We start from the raw sequence: 18,079 nt of genomic DNA on the forward strand, positions 1-18,079 counted from the left end.
TCTGTACAGTGTGAAGTTAATCTCCTGCTGAGAGCATCTTCTGTATAGTGTGAAGTGAATCTCCTGCTGAGAGTATCTTCTGTATAGTGTGAAGTGAATCTCCTGCTGAGAGCATCTTCTGTATAGTGTGAAGTGAATCTTCTGCTGAGAGCATCTTCTGTATAGTGTGAAGTGAATCTCCTGCTGAGAGCATCTTCTGTATAGTGTGAAGTGAATCTCCTGCTGAGAGCATCTTCTGTATAGTGTGAAGAGAATCTACTGCTGAGAGCATCTTTTGTATAGTGTGAAGTGAATCTCAGGCTGAGACCAACTTCTGTATAATGTGAAGGGAATCTCCTGCTGAGAGCATCTTCTGTAGAGTGTGAAGTGAATCTCCTGCTGAGACCATCTTCTGCATAATGTGAAGGGAATCTCCTGCTGAGGGCATCTTTTGTATAGTGTGAAGTGAATCTTCTGCTGAGGCCTTCTTCTGTATAATGTGAAAAGAATCTCCTGCTGAGAGCATCTTCTGTATAGTGTGAAGAGAATCTCCTGCTGAGAGCATCTTCTGTATAGTGTGAAGTGAATTTCCTGCTGAGACCATCTTCTGTATAGTGTGAAGTGAATCTCCTGCTGAGTGTGTCTTCTGTATAGTGTGAAGTGAATCTCCTGCTGACTGCATCTTCTGTATAGTGTGAAGTGAATCTCCTGCTGAGAGCATCTTCTGTATAGTGTGAAGTGAATCTTCTGCTGAGAGTGTCTTCTGATTAGTGTGAAGTGAAACTCCTGCTGAGAGCATCTTCTGTATAGTGTGAAGTGAATCTCCTGCTGAGAGCATCTTCTGTATAGTGTGAAGTGAATCTCCTGCTAAGAGCATCTTCTGTATTGTGTGAAGTGAATCTCCTGCTGACACCATCTTCTGTATAGTGTGAAGTGCATCTCCTGCTGACACCATCTTCTGTATAGTGTGAAGTGAATCTCCTGCTGAGAGCATCTTCTATATAGTGTGAAGTGAATCTCCTGCTGAGAGCATAGTCTGTATAGTGTGACGTGAATCTCCTGCTGAGAGCATCTTCTGTATAGTGTGAAGTGAATCTCCTGCTGAGAGCATCTTTTGTATAGTGTGAAGTGAATCTCCTGCTGAGAGCATCTTCTGTATAGTGTGAAGTGAATCTCCTGCTAAGAGCATCTTCTGTATAGTGTGAAGTGCATCTCCTGCTGACACCATCTTCTGTATAGTGTGAAGAGAATCTCCTGCTGAGAGCATAGTCTGTATAGTGTGAAGTGAATCTCCTGCTGAGAGCATCTTCTGTATAGTGTGAAGTGAATCTCCTGCTGAGAGCATCTTTTGTATAGTGTGAAGTGAATCTCCTGCTGAGAGCATCTTCTGTATAGTGTGAAGTGAATCTCCTGCTGAGAACATCTTCTGTATAGTGTGAAGTGAATCTCCTGCTGAGAGCATCTTCTGTATAGTGTGAAGTGAATCTCCTGCTGAGAGCATCTTCTGTATAGTGTGAAGTGCATCTCCTGCTGACACCATCTTCTGTATAGTGTGAAGAGAATCTCCTGCTGAGAGCATAGTCTGTATAGTGTGAAGTGAATCTCCTGCTGAGAGCATCTTCTGTATAGTGTGAAGTGAATCTCCTGCTGAGAGCATCTTATGTATAGTGTGAAGTGAATCTCCTGCTAAGAGCATCTTCTGTATTGTGTGAAGTGAATCTCCTGCTGACACCATCTTCTGTATAGTGTGAAGTGCATCTCCTGCTGACACCATCTTCTGTATAGTGTGAAGAGAATCTCCTGCTGACAGCATAGTCTGTATAGTGTGAAGTGAATCTCCTGCTGAGAGCTTCTTCTATATAGTGTGAAGTGAATCTCCTGCTGAGAGCATAGTCTGTATAGTGTGAAGTGAATCTCCTGCTGAGAGCATCTTCTGTATAGTGTGAAGTGAATCTCCTGCTGAGAGCATCTTTTGTATAGTGTGAAGTGAATCTCCTGCTGAGAGCATCTTCTGTATAGTGTGAAGTGAATCTCCTGCTAAGAGCATCTTCTGTATAGTGTGAAGTGCATCTCCTGCTGACACCATCTTCTGTATAGTGTGAAGAGAATCTTCTGCTGAGAGCATAGTCTGTATAGTGTGAAGTGAATCTCCTGCTGAGAGCATCTTCTGTATAGTGTGAAGTGAATCTCCTGCTGAGAGCATCTTCTGTATAGTGTGAAGGGAATCTCCTGCTGAGAGCATCTTCTGTATAGTGTGAAGTGCATCTCCTGCTGACACCATCTTCTGTATAGTGTGAAGAGAATCTCCTGCTGAGAGCATAGTCTGTATAGTGTGAAGTGAATCTCCTGCTGAGAGCATCTTCTGTATAGTGTGAAGTGAATCTCCTGCTGAGAGCATCTTATGTATAGTGTGAAGTGAATCTGCTGCTGAGCGTGTCTTCTGTATAGTGTGAAGTGAACTCCTGCTGAGACCATCTTCTGTATAGTGTGAAGTGAATCTCCTACTGAGAGCATCTTCTGTATAGTGTGAAGTACATCTCCTGCTGACACCATCTTCTGTATAGTGTGAAGAGAATCTCCTGCTGAGAACATAGTCTGTCCAGTGTGAAGTGAATCTCCTGCTGAGAGCATCTTCTGTATAGTGTGAAGGGAATCTACTGCTGAGAGCATATTTTGTATAGTGTGAAGTGAATCTCCTGCTGAGAGCAGCTTTTGTATTGTGTGAAGTGAATATCCTGCTGAGAGCATCTTCTGTATAGTGTGAAGTGAATCTCCTACTGAGAGCATTTTCTGTATAGTGTGAAGTGAATCTCCTGCTGAGACCATCTTCTGTATAGTGTGAAGTGAATCTCCTGCTGAGAGTGTCTTCTGTATAGTGTGAAGTGAATCTCCTGCTGACTGCATCTTCTGTATAGTGTGAAGTGAATCTCCTGCTGAGAGCATCTTCTGTATAGTGTGAATTGAAACTTCTGCTGAGAGTGTCTTCTGTATAGTGTGAAGTGAAACTCCTGCTGAGAGCATCTTCTGTATAGTGTGAAGTGAATCTCCTGCTGAGAGCATCTTCTGTATAGTGTGAAGTGAATCTCCTGCTAAGAGCATCATCTGTATTGTGTGAAGTGAATCTCCTGCTGACACCATCTTCTGTATACTGTGAAGTGAATCTCCTGCTGAGAGTGTCTTCTGTATAGTGTGAAGTGAATCTCCTGCTAAGAGCATCTTCTGTATAGTGTGAAGTGCATCTCCTGCTGACACCATCTTCTGTATAGTGTGAAGAGAATCTCCTCCTGAGAGCATAGTCTGTATAGTGTGAAGTGAATCTCCTGCTGAGAGCATCTTCTGTATAGTGTGAAGTGAATCTCCTGCTGAGGGCATCTTTTGTATAGTGTGAAGTGAATCTCCTGCTGAGAGCATCTTTTGTATAGTGTGAAGTGTATCTACTGCTGAGAGCATCTTCTGTATAGTGTGAAGTGAATCTCCTGCTGAGAGCATCTTCTGTATAGTGTGAAGTGAATCTCCTGCTGAGAGCATCTTCTGTATAGTGTGAAGTGTATCTACTGCTGAGAGCATCTTCTGTATAGTGTGAAGTGAATCTCCTGCTGAGAGCATCTTCTGTATAGTGTGAAGTGAATCTCCTGCTGAGAGCATCTTCTGTATAGTGTGAAGTGAATCTCCTGCTGAGAGCATCTTCTGTATAGTGTGAAGTGAATCTCCTGCTGAGAGTAACTTCTGTATAGTGTGAAGTGAATCTCCTGCTGAGAGCATCTTCTGTATAGTGTGAAGTGAATCTCCTGCTGAGAGCATCTTCTGTATAGTGTGAAGTGAATCTCCTGCTGAGAGCATCTTCTGTATAGTGTGAAGTGAATCTCCTTCTGAGAGCATCTTCTGTATAGTGTGAAGAGAATCTACTGCTGAGAGCATCTTTTGTATAGTGTGAAGTGAATCTCCTGCTGAGACCAACTTCTGTATAATGTGAAGGGAATCTCCTGCTGAGAGCATCTTCTGTAGAGTGTGAAGTGAATCTCCTGCTGAGACCATCTTCTGCATAATGTGAAGGGAATCTCCTGCTGAGGGCATCTTTTGTATAGTGTGAAGTGAATCTCCTGCTGAGAGCAGCTTTTGTATAGTGTGAAGTGAATATCCTGCTGAGAGCATCTTCTGTATAGTGTGAAGTGAATGTCCTACTGAGAGCATTTTCTGTATAGTGTGAAGTGAATCTCCTGCTGAGACCATCTTCTGTATAGTGTGAAGTGAATCTCCTGCTGAGAGTGTCTTCTGTATAGTGTGAAGTGAATCTCCTGCTGACTGCATCTTCTGTATAGTGTGAAGTGAATCTCCTGCTGAGAGCATCTTCTGTATAGTGTGAATTGAATCTTCTGCTGAGAGTGTCTTCTGTATAGTGTGAAGTGAAACTCCTGCTGAGAGCATCTTCTGTATAGTGTGAAGTGAATCTCCTGCTGAGAGCATCTTCTGTATAGTGTGAAGTGAATCTCCTGCTAAGAGCATCTTCTGTATTGTGTGAAGTGAATCTCCTGCTGACACCATCTTCTGTATAGTGTGAAGTGCATCTCCTGCTGACACCATCTTCTGTATAGTGTGAAGTGAATCTCCTGCTGAGAGCATCTTCTATATAGTGTGAAGTGAATCTCCTGCTGAGAGCATAGTCTGTATAGTGTGACGTGAATCTCCTGCTGAGAGCATCTTCTGTATAGTGTGAAGTGAATCTCCTGCTGAGAGCATCTTTTGTATAGTGTGAAGTGAATCTCCTGCTAAGAGCATCTTCTGTATAGTGTGAAGTGCATCTCCTGCTGACACCATCTTCTGTATAGTGTGAAGAGAATCTCCTGCTGAGAGCATAGTCTGTATAGTGTGAAGTGAATCTCCTGCTGAGAGCATCTTCTGTATAGTGTGAAGTGAATCTCCTGCTGAGAGCATCTTTTGTATAGTGTGAAGTGAATCTCCTGCTGAGAGCATCTTCTGTATAGTGTGAAGTGAATCTCCTGCTGAGAGCATCTTCTGTATAGTGTGAAGTGAATCTCCTGCTGAGAGCATCTTCTGTATAGTGTGAAGTGCATCTCCTGCTGACACCATCTTCTGTATAGTGTGAAGTGAATCTCCTGCTGAGAGCATCTTATGTATAGTGTGAAGTGAATCTGCTGCTGAGCGTGTCTTCTGTATAGTGTGAAGTGAACTCCTGCTGAGACCATCTTCTGTATAGTGTGAAGTGAATCACCTACTGAGAGCATCTTCTGTATAGTGTGAAGTACATCTCCTGCTGACACCATCTTCTGTATAGTGTGAAGAGAATCTCCTGCTGAGAACATAGTCTGTATAGTGTGAAGTGAATCTCCTGCTGAGAGCATTTTCTGTATAGTGTGAAGGGAATCTACTGCTGAGAGCATATTTTGTATAGTGTGAAGTGAATCTCCTGCTGAGAGCATCTTTTGTATAGTGTGAAGTGAATCTCCTGCTGAGAGCATCTTCTGTATAGTGTGAAGTGAATCTCCTACTGAGAGCATTTTCTGTATAGTGTGAAGTGAATCTCCTGCTGAGAGCATCTTCTGTATAGTGTGAAGTGAATCTCCTGCTGAGAGTGTCTTCTGTATAGTGTGAAGTGAATCTCCTGCTAAGAGCATCTTCTGTATAGTGTGAAGTGCATTTCCTGCTGACACCATCTTCTGTATAGTGTGAAGAGAATCTCCTGCTGAGAGCATAGTCTGTATAGTGTGAAGTGAATCTCCTGCTGAGAGCATCTTCTGTATAGTGTGAAGGGAATCTACTGCTGAGAGCATCTTTTGTATAGTGTGAAGTGAATCTCCTGCTGAGACTAACTTCTGTATAATGTGAAGGGAATCTCCTCCTGAGAGCATCTTCTGTATAGTGTGAAGTGAATCTCCTGCTGAGACCATCTTCTGTATAATGTGAAGGGAATCTCCTGCTGAGGGCATCTTTTGTATAGTGTGAAGTGAATCTCCTGCTGAGACCATCTTCTGTATAATGTGAAGGGAATCTCCTGCTGAGAGCATCTTCTGTATAGTGTGAAGAGAATCTCCTGCTGAGAGTATCTTCTGTATGGTGTGAAGAAAATTTCCTGCTGAGACCAACTTCTGTATAGTGTGAAGTGAATCTCCTGCTGAGAGTGTCTTCTGTATAGTGTGAAGTGAATCTCCTACTGACTGCATCTTCTGTATAGTGTGAAGTGAATCTCCTGCTGAGAGCATCTTCTGTATAGTGTGAAGTGAATCTCCTGCTGAGAGTGTCTTCTGTATAGTGTGAAGTGAAAATCCTGCTGAGAGCATCTTCTGTATAGTGTGAAGAGAATCTCCTGCTGAGAACATAGTCTGTATAGTGTGAAGTGAATCTCCTGCTGAGAGCATCTTCTGTATAGTGTGAAGGGAATCTACTGCTGAGAGCATCTTTTGTATAGTGTGAAGGGAATCTCCTGCTGAGAGCATCTTTTGTATAGTGTGAAGTGAATCTCCTACTGAGAGCATTTTCTGTATAGTGTGAAGTGAATCTCCAGCTGAGAGCATCTTCTGTATAGTGTGAAGTGTATCTACTGCTGAGAGCATCTTCTGTATAGTGTGAAGTGAATCTCCTGCTGAGAGCATCTTCTGTATAGTGTGAAGTGAATCTCCTGCTGAGAGCATCTTCTGTATAGTGTGAAGTGAATCTCCTGCTGAGAGCATCTTCTGTATAGTGTGAAGTTAATCTCCTGCTGAGAGCATCTTCTGTATAGTGTGAAGTGAATCTCCTGCTGAGAGCATCTTCTGTATAGTGTGAAGTGAATCTCCTGCTGAGAGCATCTTCTGTATAGTGTGAAGTACATCTCCTGCTGACACCATCTTCTGTATAGTGTGAAGAGAATCTCCTGCTGAGAACATAGTCTGTATAGTGTGAAGTGAATCTCCTGCTGAGAGCATTTTCTGTATAGTGTGAAGGGAATCTACTGCTGAGAGCATATTTTGTATAGTGTGAAGTGAATCTCCTGCTGAGAGCATCTTTTGTATAGTGTGAAGTGAATCTCCTGCTGAGAGCATCTTCTGTATAGTGTGAAGTGAATCTCCTACTGAGAGCATTTTCTGTATAGTGTGAAGTGAATCTCCTGCTGAGAGCATCTTCTGTATAGTGTGAAGTGAATCTCCTGCTGAGAGTGTCTTCTGTATAGTGTGAAGTGAATCTCCTGCTAAGAGCACCTTCTGTATAGTGTGAAGTGCATTTCCTGCTGACACCATCTTCTGTATAGTGTGAAGAGAATCTCCTGCTGAGAGCATAGTCTGTATAGTGTGAAGTGAATCTCCTGCTGAGAGCATCTTCTGTATAGTGTGAAGGGAATCTACTGCTGAGAGCATCTTTTGTATAGTGTGAAGTGAATCTCCTGCTGAGACTAACTTCTGTATAATGTGAAGGGAATCTCCTCCTGAGAGCATCTTCTGTATAGTGTGAAGTGAATCTCCTGCTGAGACCATCTTCTGTATAATGTGAAGGGAATCTCCTGCTGAGGGCATCTTTTGTATAGTGTGAAGTGAATCTCCTGCTGAGACCATCTTCTGTATAATGTGAAGGGAATCTCCTGCTGAGAGCATCTTCTGTATAGTGTGAAGTGAATCTCCTGCTGAGAGTGTCTTCTGTATAGTGTGAAGTGAATCTCCTACTGACTGCATCTTCTGTATAGTGTGAAGTGAATCTCCTGCTGAGAGCATCTTCTGTATAGTGTGAAGTGAATCTCCTGCTGAGAGTGTCTTCTGTATAGTGTGAAGTGAAAATCCTGCTGAGAGCATCTTCTGTATAGTGTGAAGTGAATCTCCTGCTGAGAGCATCTTCTGTATAGTGTGAAGTGAATCTCCTGCTAAGAGCATCTTCTGTATATTGTGAAGTGAATCTGCTGATGACACAATCTTCTGTATAGTGTGAAGTGAATCTCCTGCTGAGAGTGTCTTCTGTATAGTGTGAAGTGAATCTCTTGCTGAGAGCATCTTCTGTATAGTGTGAAGTGCATTTCCTGCTGACATCATCTTCTGTATAGTGTGAAGAGAATCTCCTGCTGAGAGCATAGTCTGTACAGTGTGAAGTTAATCTCCTGCTGAGAGCATCTTCTGTATAGTGTGAAGTGAATCTCCTGCTGAGAGTATCTTCTGTATAGTGTGAAGTGAATCTCCTGCTGAGAGCATCTTCTGTATAGTGTGAAGTGAATCTCCTGCTGAGAGCATCTTCTGTATAGTGTGAAGTGAATCTCCTGCTGAGAGCATCTTCTGTATAGTGTGAAGTGAATCTCCTGCTGAGAGCATCTTCTGTATAGTGTGAAGAGAATCTACTGCTGAGAGCATCTTTTGTATAGTGTGAAGTGAATCTCAGGCTGAGACCAACTTCTGTATAATGTGAAGGGAATCTCCTGCTGAGAGCATCTTCTGTAGAGTGTGAAGTGAATCTCCTGCTGAGACCATCTTCTGCATAATGTGAAGGGAATCTCCTGCTGAGGGCATCTTTTGTATAGTGTGAAGTGAATCTTCTGCTGAGGCCTTCTTCTGTATAATGTGAAAAGAATCTCCTGCTGAGAGCATCTTCTGTATAGTGTGAAGAGAATCTCCTGCTGAGAGCATCTTCTGTATAGTGTGAAGTGAATTTCCTGCTGAGACCATCTTCTGTATAGTGTGAAGTGAATCTCCTGCTGAGTGTGTCTTCTGTATAGTGTGAAGTGAATCTCCTGCTGACTGCATCTTCTGTATAGTGTGAAGTGAATCTCCTGCTGAGAGCATCTTCTGTATAGTGTGAAGTGAATCTTCTGCTGAGAGTGTCTTCTGATTAGTGTGAAGTGAAACTCCTGCTGAGAGCATCTTCTGTATAGTGTGAAGTGAATCTCCTGCTGAGAGCATCTTCTGTATAGTGTGAAGTGAATCTCCTGCTAAGAGCATCTTCTGTATTGTGTGAAGTGAATCTCCTGCTGACACCATCTTCTGTATAGTGTGAAGTGCATCTCCTGCTGACACCATCTTCTGTATAGTGTGAAGTGAATCTCCTGCTGAGAGCATCTTCTATATAGTGTGAAGTGAATCTCCTGCTGAGAGCATAGTCTGTATAGTGTGACGTGAATCTCCTGCTGAGAGCATCTTCTGTATAGTGTGAAGTGAATCTCCTGCTGAGAGCATCTTTTGTATAGTGTGAAGTGAATCTCCTGCTGAGAGCATCTTCTGTATAGTGTGAAGTGAATCTCCTGCTAAGAGCATCTTCTGTATAGTGTGAAGTGCATCTCCTGCTGACACCATCTTCTGTATAGTGTGAAGAGAATCTCCTGCTGAGAGCATAGTCTGTATAGTGTGAAGTGAATCTCCTGCTGAGAGCATCTTCTGTATAGTGTGAAGTGAATCTCCTGCTGAGAGCATCTTTTGTATAGTGTGAAGTGAATCTCCTGCTGAGAGCATCTTCTGTATAGTGTGAAGTGAATCTCCTGCTGAGAACATCTTCTGTATAGTGTGAAGTGAATCTCCTGCTGAGAGCATCTTCTGTATAGTGTGAAGTGAATCTCCTGCTGAGAGCATCTTCTGTATAGTGTGAAGTGCATCTCCTGCTGACACCATCTTCTGTATAGTGTGAAGAGAATCTCCTGCTGAGAGCATAGTCTGTATAGTGTGAAGTGAATCTCCTGCTGAGAGCATCTTCTGTATAGTGTGAAGTGAATCTCCTGCTGAGAGCATCTTATGTATAGTGTGAAGTGAATCTCCTGCTAAGAGCATCTTCTGTATTGTGTGAAGTGAATCTCCTGCTGACACCATCTTCTGTATAGTGTGAAGTGCATCTCCTGCTGACACCATCTTCTGTATAGTGTGAAGAGAATCTCCTGCTGACAGCATAGTCTGTATAGTGTGAAGTGAATCTCCTGCTGAGAGCTTCTTCTATATAGTGTGAAGTGAATCTCCTGCTGAGAGCATAGTCTGTATAGTGTGAAGTGAATCTCCTGCTGAGAGCATCTTCTGTATAGTGTGAAGTGAATCTCCTGCTGAGAGCATCTTTTGTATAGTGTGAAGTGAATCTCCTGCTGAGAGCATCTTCTGTATAGTGTGAAGTGAATCTCCTGCTAAGAGCATCTTCTGTATAGTGTGAAGTGCATCTCCTGCTGACACCATCTTCTGTATAGTGTGAAGAGAATCTCCTGCTGAGAGCATAGTCTGTATAGTGTGAAGTGAATCTCCTGCTGAGAGCATCTTCTGTATAGTGTGAAGTGAATCTCCTGCTGAGAGCATCTTCTGTATAGTGTGAAGGGAATCTCCTGCTGAGAGCATCTTCTGTATAGTGTGAAGTGCATCTCCTGCTGACACCATCTTCTGTATAGTGTGAAGAGAATCTCCTGCTGAGAGCATAGTCTGTATAGTGTGAAGTGAATCTCCTGCTGAGAGCATCTTCTGTATAGTGTGAAGTGAATCTCCTGCTGAGAGCATCTTATGTATAGTGTGAAGTGAATCTGCTGCTGAGCGTGTCTTCTGTATAGTGTGAAGTGAACTCCTGCTGAGACCATCTTCTGTATAGTGTGAAGTGAATCTCCTACTGAGAGCATCTTCTGTATAGTGTGAAGTACATCTCCTGCTGACACCATCTTCTGTATAGTGTGAAGAGAATCTCCTGCTGAGAACATAGTCTGTCCAGTGTGAAGTGAATCTCCTGCTGAGAGCATCTTCTGTATAGTGTGAAGGGAATCTACTGCTGAGAGCATATTTTGTATAGTGTGAAGTGAATCTCCTGCTGAGAGCAGCTTTTGTATTGTGTGAAGTGAATATCCTGCTGAGAGCATCTTCTGTATAGTGTGAAGTGAATCTCCTACTGAGAGCATTTTCTGTATAGTGTGAAGTGAATCTCCTGCTGAGACCATCTTCTGTATAGTGTGAAGTGAATCTCCTGCTGAGAGTGTCTTCTGTATAGTGTGAAGTGAATCTCCTGCTGACTGCATCTTCTGTATAGTGTGAAGTGAATCTCCTGCTGAGAGCATCTTCTGTATAGTGTGAATTGAAACTTCTGCTGAGAGTGTCTTCTGTATAGTGTGAAGTGAAACTCCTGCTGAGAGCATCTTCTGTATAGTGTGAAGTGAATCTCCTGCTGAGAGCATCTTCTGTATAGTGTGAAGTGAATCTCCTGCTAAGAGCATCATCTGTATTGTGTGAAGTGAATCTCCTGCTGACACCATCTTCTGTATACTGTGAAGTGAATCTCCTGCTGAGAGTGTCTTCTGTATAGTGTGAAGTGAATCTCCTGCTAAGAGCATCTTCTGTATAGTGTGAAGTGCATCTCCTGCTGACACCATCTTCTGTATAGTGTGAAGAGAATCTCCTGCTGAGAGCATAGTCTGTATAGTGTGAAGTGAATCTCCTGCTGAGAGCATCTTCTGTATAGTGTGAAGTGAATCTCCTGCTGAGGGCATCTTTTGTATAGTGTGAAGTGAATCTCCTGCTGAGAGCATCTTTTGTATAGTGTGAAGTGTATCTACTGCTGAGAGCATCTTCTGTATAGTGTGAAGTGAATCTCCTGCTGAGAGCATCTTCTGTATAGTGTGAAGTGAATCTCCTGCTGAGAGCATCTTCTGTATAGTGTGAAGTGTATCTACTGCTGAGAGCATCTTCTGTATAGTGTGAAGTGAATCTCCTGCTGAGAGCATCTTCTGTATAGTGTGAAGTGAATCTCCTGCTGAGAGCATCTTCTGTATAGTGTGAAGTGAATCTCCTGCTGAGAGCATCTTCTGTATAGTGTGAAGTGAATCTCCTGCTGAGAGTAACTTCTGTATAGTGTGAAGTGAATCTCCTGCTGAGAGCATCTTCTGTATAGTGTGAAGTGAATCTCCTGCTGAGAGCATCTTCTGTATAGTGTGAAGTGAATCTCCTGCTGAGAGCATCTTCTGTATAGTGTGAAGTGAATCTCCTTCTGAGAGCATCTTCTGTATAGTGTGAAGAGAATCTACTGCTGAGAGCATCTTTTGTATAGTGTGAAGTGAATCTCCTGCTGAGACCAACTTCTGTATAATGTGAAGGGAATCTCCTGCTGAGAGCATCTTCTGTAGAGTGTGAAGTGAATCTCCTGCTGAGACCATCTTCTGCATAATGTGAAGGGAATCTCCTGCTGAGGGCATCTTTTGTATAGTGTGAAGTGAATCTCCTGCTGAGAGCAGCTTTTGTATAGTGTGAAGTGAATATCCTGCTGAGAGCATCTTCTGTATAGTGTGAAGTGAATGTCCTACTGAGAGCATTTTCTGTATAGTGTGAAGTGAATCTCCTGCTGAGACCATCTTCTGTATAGTGTGAAGTGAATCTCCTGCTGAGAGTGTCTTCTGTATAGTGTGAAGTGAATCTCCTGCTGACTGCATCTTCTGTATAGTGTGAAGTGAATCTCCTGCTGAGAGCATCTTCTGTATAGTGTGAATTGAATCTTCTGCTGAGAGTGTCTTCTGTATAGTGTGAAGTGAAACTCCTGCTGAGAGCATCTTCTGTATAGTGTGAAGTGAATCTCCTGCTGAGAGCATCTTCTGTATAGTGTGAAGTGAATCTCCTGCTAAGAGCATCTTCTGTATTGTGTGAAGTGAATCTCCTGCTGACACCATCTTCTGTATAGTGTGAAGTGCATCTCCTGCTGACACCATCTTCTGTATAGTGTGAAGTGAATCTCCTGCTGAGAGCATCTTCTATATAGTGTGAAGTGAATCTCCTGCTGAGAGCATAGTCTGTATAGTGTGACGTGAATCTCCTGCTGAGAGCATCTTCTGTATAGTGTGAAGTGAATCTCCTGCTGAGAGCATCTTTTGTATAGTGTGAAGTGAATCTCCTGCTAAGAGCATCTTCTGTATAGTGTGAAGTGCATCTCCTGCTGACACCATCTTCTGTATAGTGTGAAGAGAATCTCCTGCTGAGAGCATAGTCTGTATAGTGTGAAGTGAATCTCCTGCTGAGAGCATCTTCTGTATAGTGTGAAGTGAATCTCCTGCTGAGAGCATCTTTTGTATAGTGTGAAGTGAATCTCCTGCTGAGAGCATCTTCTGTATAGTGTGAAGTGAATCTCCTGCTGAGAGCATCTTCTGTATAGTGTGAAGTGAATCTCCTGCTGAGAGCATCTTCTGTATAGTGTGAAGTGCATCTCCTGCTGACACCATCTTCTGTATAGTGTGAAGTGAATCTCCTGCTGAGAGCATCTTATGTATAGTGTGAAGTGAATCTGCTGCTGAGCGTGTCTTCTGTATAGTGTGAAGTGAACTCCTGCTGAGACCATCTTCTGTATAGTGTGAAGTGAATCACCTACTGAGAGCATCTTCTGTATAGTGTGAAGTACATCTCCTGCTGACACCATCTTCTGTATAGTGTGAAGAGAATCTCCTGCTGAGAACATAGTCTGTCCAGTGTGAAGTGAATCTCCTGCTGAGAGCATCTTCTGTATAGTGTGAAGGGAATCTACTGCTGAGAGCATATTTTGTATAGTGTGAAGTGAATCTCCTGCTGAGAGCAGCTTTTGTATAGTGTGAAGTGAATATCCTGCTGAGAGCATCTTCTGTATAGTGTGAAGTGAATGTCCTACTGAGAGCATTTTCTGTATAGTGTGAAGTGAATCTCCTGCTGAGACCATCTACTGTATAGTGTGAAGTGAATCTCCTGCTGAGAGTGTCTTCTTTATAGTGTGAAGTGAATCTCCTGCTGACTGCATCTTCTGTATAGTGTGAAGTGAATCTCCTGCTGAGAGCATCTTCTGTATAGTGTGAATTGAATCTTCTGCTGAGAGTGTCTTCTGTATAGTGTGAAGTGAAACTCCTGCTGAGAGCATCTTCTGTATAGTGTGAAGTGAATCTCCTGCTGAGAGCATCTTCTGTATAGTGTGAAGTGAATCTCCTGCTAAGAGCATCTTCTGTATTGTGTGAAGTGAATCTCCTGCTGACACCTTCTTCTGTATACTGTGAAGTGAATCTCCTGCTGAGAGTGTCTTCTGTATAGTGTGAAGTGAATCTCCTGCTAAGAGCATCTTCTGTATAGTGTGAAGTGCATCTCCTGCTGACACCATCTTCTGTATAGTGTGAAGAGAATCTCCTGCTGAGAGCATCTTCTGTATAGTGTGAAGTGAATCTCCTGCTGAGAGCATCTTTTGTATAGTGTGAAGTGAATCTCCTGCTGAGAGCATCTTCTGTATAGTGTGAAGTGAATCTCCTGCTGAGAGCATCTTCTGTATAGTGTGAAGTGAATCTCCTGCTGACACCATCTTCTGTATAGTGTGAAGTGCATCTCCTGCTGACACCATCTTCTGTATAGTGTGAAGAGAATCTCCTGCTGAGAGCATAGTCTGTATAGTGTGAAGTGAATCTCCTGCTGAGAGCATCTTCTGTATAGTGTGAAGTGAATCTCCTGCTGAGAGCATCTTATGTATAGTGTGAAGTGAATCTCCTGCTGAGAGTGTCTTCTGTATAGTGTGAAGTGAACTCCTGCTGAAACCATCTTCTCTATAGTGTGAAGTGAATCTCCTACTGAGAGCATCTTCTGTATAGTGTGAAGTACATCTCCTGCTGACACCATCTTCTGTATAGTGTGAAGAGAATCTCCTGCTGAGAGCATAGTCTGTATAGTGTGAAGTGAATCTCCTGCTGAGAGCATCTTCTATATAGTGTGAAGTGAATCTCCTGCTGAGAGCATAGTCTGTATAGTGTGACGTGAATCTCCTGCTGAGAGCATCTTCTGAATAGTGTGAAGTGAATCTCCTGCTGAGAGCATCTTTTGTATAGTGTGAAGTGAATCTCCTGCTGAGAGCATCTTCTGTATAGTGTGAAGTGAATCTCCTGCTAAGAGCATCTTCTGTATAGTGTGAAGTGCATCTCCTGCTGACACCATCTTCTGTATAGTGTGAAGAGAATCTCCTGCTGAGAGCATAGTCTGTATAATGTGAAGTGAATCTCCTGCTGAGAGCATCTTCTGTATAGTGTGAAGTAAATCTCCTGCTGAGAGCATCTTCTGTATAGTGTGAAGTGAATCTCCTGCTGAGAGCATCTTATGTATAGTGTGAAGTGAATCTCCTGCTGAGCGTGTCTTCTGTATAGTGTGAAGTGAACTCCTGCTGAGACCATCTTCTGTATAGTGTGAAGTGAATCTCCTACTGAGAGCATCTTCTGTATAGTTTGAAGTACATCTCCTGCTGACTCCATCTTCTGTATAGTGTGAAGAGAATCTCCTGCTGAGACCATAGTCTGTCTAGTGTGAAGTGAATCTCCTGCTGAGAGCATCTTCTGTATAGTGTGAAGGGAATCTACTGCTGAGAGCATATTTTGTATAGTGTGAAGTGCATCTCCTGCTGAGAGCATCTTTTGTATAGTGTGAAGTGAATATCCTGCTGAGAGCATCTTCTGTATAGTGTGAAGTGAATCTCCTACTGAGAGCATTTTCTGTATAGTGTGAAGTGAATCTCCTGCTGAGACCATCTTCTGTATAGTGTGAAGTGAATCTCCTGCCGAGAGTGTCTTCTGTATAGTGTGAAGTGAATCTCCTGCTGACTGCATCTTCTGTATAGTGTGAAGTGAATCTCCTGCTGAGAGCACCTTCTGTATAGTGTGAAGTGAATCTTCTGCTTAGAGTGTCTTCTGTATAGTGTGAAGTGAATCTCCTGCTGAGAGCATCTTCTGTATAGTGTGAAGTGAATCTCCTGCTGAGAGCATCTTCTGTATAGTGTGAAGTGAATCTCCTGCTAAGAGCATCTTCTGTATTGTGTGAAGTGAATCTCCTGCTGACACCATCTTCTGTATACTCTGAAGTGAATCTCCTGCTGAGAGTGTCTTCTGTATAGTGTGAAGTGAATCTCCTGCTAAGAGCATCTTCTGTATAGTGTGAAGTGCATCTCCTGCTGACACCATCTTCTGTATAGTGTGAAGAGAATCTCCTGCTGAGAGCATAGTCTGTATAGTGTGAAGTGAATCTCCTGCTGAGAGCATCTTCTGTATAGTGTGAAGTGAATCTCCTGCTGAGAGCATCTTATGTATAGTGTGAAGTGAATCTCCTGCTGAGAGTGTCTTCTGTATAGTGTGAAGTGAACTCCTGCTGAGACCATCTTCTGTATAGTGTGAAGTGAATCTCCTACTGAGAGCATCTTCTGTATAGTGTGAAGTACATCTCCTGCTGACACCATCTTCTGTATAGTGTGAAGAGAATCTCCTGCTGAGAACATAGTCTGTCCAGTGTGAAGTGAATCTCCTGCTGAGAGCATCTTCTGTATAGTGTGAAGGGAATCTACTGCTGAGAGCATATTTTGTATAGTGTGAAGTGAATCTCCTGCTGAGAGCAGCTTTTGTATAGTGTGAAGTGAATATCCTGCTGAGAGCATCTTCTGTATAGTGTGAAGTGAATGTCCTACTGAGAGCATTTTCTGTATAGTGTGAAGTGAATCTCCTGCTGAGACCATCTTCTGTATAGTGTGAAGTGAATCTCCTGCTGAGAGTGTCTTCTGTATAGTGTGAAGTGAATCTCCTGCTGACTGCATCTTCTGTATAGTGTGAAGTGAATCTCCTGCTGAGAGCATCTTCTGTATAGTGTGAATTGAATCTTCTGCTGAGAGTGTCTTCTGTATAGTGTGAAGTGAAACTCCTGCTGAGAGCATCTTCTGTATAGTGTGAAGTGAATCTCCTGCTGAGAGCATCTTCTGTATAGTGTGAAGTGAATCTCCTGCTAAGAGCATCTTCTGTATTGTGTGAAGTGAATCTCCTGCTGACACCATCTTCTGTATACTGTGAAGTGAATCTCCTGCTGAGAGTGTCTTCTGTATAGTGTGAAGTGAATCTCCTGCTAAGAGCATCTTCTGTATAGTGTGAAGTGCATCTCCTGCTGACACCATCTTCTGTATAGTGTGAAGAGAATCTCCTGCTGAGAGCATAGTCTGTATAGTGTGAAGTGAATCTCCTGCTGAGAGCATCTTCTGTATAGTGTGAAGTGAATCTCCTGCTGAGAGCATCTTTTGTATAGTGTGAAGTGAATCTCCTGCTGAGAGCATCTTTTGTATAGTGTGAAGTGAATCTCCTGCTGAGAGCATCTTCTGTATAGTGTGAAGTGAATCTCCTGCTGAGAGCATCTTCTGTATAGTGTGAAGTGAATCTCCTGCTGACACCATCTTCTGTATAGTGTGAAGTGCATCTCCTGCTGACACCATCTTCTGTATAGTGTGAAGAGAATCTCCTGCTGAGAGCATAGTCTGTATAGTGTGAAGTGAATCTCCTGCTGAGAGCATCTTCTGTATAGTGTGAAGTGAATCTCCTGCTGAGAGCATCTTATGTATAGTGTGAAGTGAATCTCCTGCTGAGAGTGTCTTCTGTATAGTGTGAAGTGAACTCCTGCTGAAACCATCTTCTCTATAGTGTGAAGTGAATCTCCTACTGAGAGCATCTTCTGTATAGTGTGAAGTACATCTCCTGCTGACACCATCTTCTGTATAGTGTGAAGATAATCTCCTGCTGAGAGCATAGTCTGTATAGTGTGAAGTGAATCTCCTGCTGAGAGCATCTTCTATATAGTGTGAAGTGAATCTCCTGCTGAGAGCATAGTCTGTATAGTGTGACGTGAATCTCCTGCTGAGAGCATCTTCTGAATAGTGTGAAGTGAATCTCCTGCTGAGAGCATCTTTTGTATAGTGTGAAGTGAATCTCCTGCTGAGAGCATCTTCTGTATAGTGTGAAGTGAATCTCCTGCTAAGAGCATCTTCTGTATAGTGTGAAGTGCATCTCCTGCTGACACCATCTTCTGTATAGTGTGAAGAGAATCTCCTGCTGAGAGCATAGTCTGTATAATGTGAAGTGAATCTCCTGCTGAGAGCATCTTCTGTATAGTGTGAAGTGAATCTCCTGCTGAGAGCATCTTCTGTATAGTGTGAAGTGAATCTCCTGCTGAGAGCATCTTATGTATAGTGTGAAGTGAATCTCCTGCTGAGCGTGTCTTCTGTATAGTGTGAAGTGAACTCCTGCTGAGACCATCTTCTGTATAGTGTGAAGTGAATCTCCTACTGAGAGCATCTTCTGTATAGTTTGAAGTACATCTCCTGCTGACTCCATCTTCTGTATAGTGTGAAGTGAATCTCCTGCTGAGAGCATCTTATGTATAGTGTGAAGTGAATCTCCTGCTGA

The sequence above is a fragment of the Mus caroli genome, unplaced genomic scaffold (genome assembly GCF_978045245.1).
Source record: "Mus caroli unplaced genomic scaffold, Mus_caroli_1 scaffold_5, whole genome shotgun sequence".
Taxonomy (NCBI): Eukaryota; Metazoa; Chordata; class Mammalia; order Rodentia; family Muridae; genus Mus; species Mus caroli.